Below are 1303 nucleotides of genomic sequence, written 5' to 3'. Positions count from 1 at the left end.
GAGTTTTGGATTTCCAATATCTTAGCTCAGTTCAAAGTCTAGATGCATTTCTATAAGAAGCCACTGAGTGCCAAAATGGGTTAGTAGACTTCCGGGATCATAGTCTTTAAGGAGCAGAGGGGCTGTTTCGTTCGTGCGTGGCTGCTCCGGATCTCATCTGGGTGGAAAGTGTAAAATTTAATTTTATTTTATAAAGTCGTTCACATGACAAGTGACAAAGTTGTTCATAATAATTCATTACATTTAATGTTCAAACACCAATTCCATTACCATTGCACCTTCCCACATTTCAAATGTTTCCACCCCAAATCCCAAACTGTGCCGCCCCAAAGTCAACTGAAACAATTAATTTTGTGTTGCTTGTTATAAATAATTAGCTAAAAAGTGTTTAATAACGTTTTCTAAGAGGAATGTGTGTGAAAATTATTTAATCTTGGAATCACTAAGCCCTTGTATGAGATTACAAACATGTTTGTTAAGCCCAATCAAATGTTGTACATTCTCGGTACATCAGTGGTGCAGAGTATGAGAGGTCCTGAGCTCCAGGAATTCTAAAATTCGAACTCACTTTCAGATGATGCTTAAATTACCTGGCACACACCTTGAGGACTAGAAGAGCCCTCAATATGACGTGTTTCTCAATACTTGCTCCATCACATCTTGATCAAATCAGAATAAGCCACCCAACTACAAGCTTAAAGGAACATCTGATTCAGTGGTTCAATAATTGTTGACTAGCTCTTGTCATCCACTTAATTATTTTCTTTTTTTTTTTTTTTGGGTCACATCCAGCGATGCTCAGGAATTCCTCCTGGCGATGCTGGGGTGACCATATGGGATGCCGGGGATTGAACCCGGGTCGGTCGCGTGCAAGGCAAACGCCCTACCCGCTTGCTATCGCTCTGGCCCTCTACTTATTTTTTTGGGAGGAAGTGGGATGATAAAGCTGGCGATCTTGGGGCGTGCAGCGATAGTACCGCGGGGAGGGCGGTTGCCTCGCACGCGGCCGAGAACGGATTCGATCCCGGACACTCCATAGAGTCCCCCAAAGCAGGGCGAGAGTAATTCCCGAGTGCCCAGCCAGGAGCAAGCCCTGAGCATCACCGGGTGTGACCCAAAAAAACAAAAACAAACAAACTAAACCTAAAATTGGAGGTCCTAGTGGACAGGAGAGCAAAGACTAAAGCTCCGTGTGGCCAGGCAGGCACCCGCCGCGCTGCCCTCGCGCCGCAGCCCCGCCCCCTCCCTCTCGGCTGCGGCTCGGCGGCTTGGGCGGCGCGCAGGCGCAGTCGGCGCGAGCCCA

The sequence above is a fragment of the Sorex araneus genome, chromosome 2 (genome assembly GCF_027595985.1).
Source record: "Sorex araneus isolate mSorAra2 chromosome 2, mSorAra2.pri, whole genome shotgun sequence".
NCBI classification, from domain to species: Eukaryota; Metazoa; Chordata; class Mammalia; order Eulipotyphla; family Soricidae; genus Sorex; species Sorex araneus.
This window is presented reverse-complemented; position numbering follows the sequence as displayed.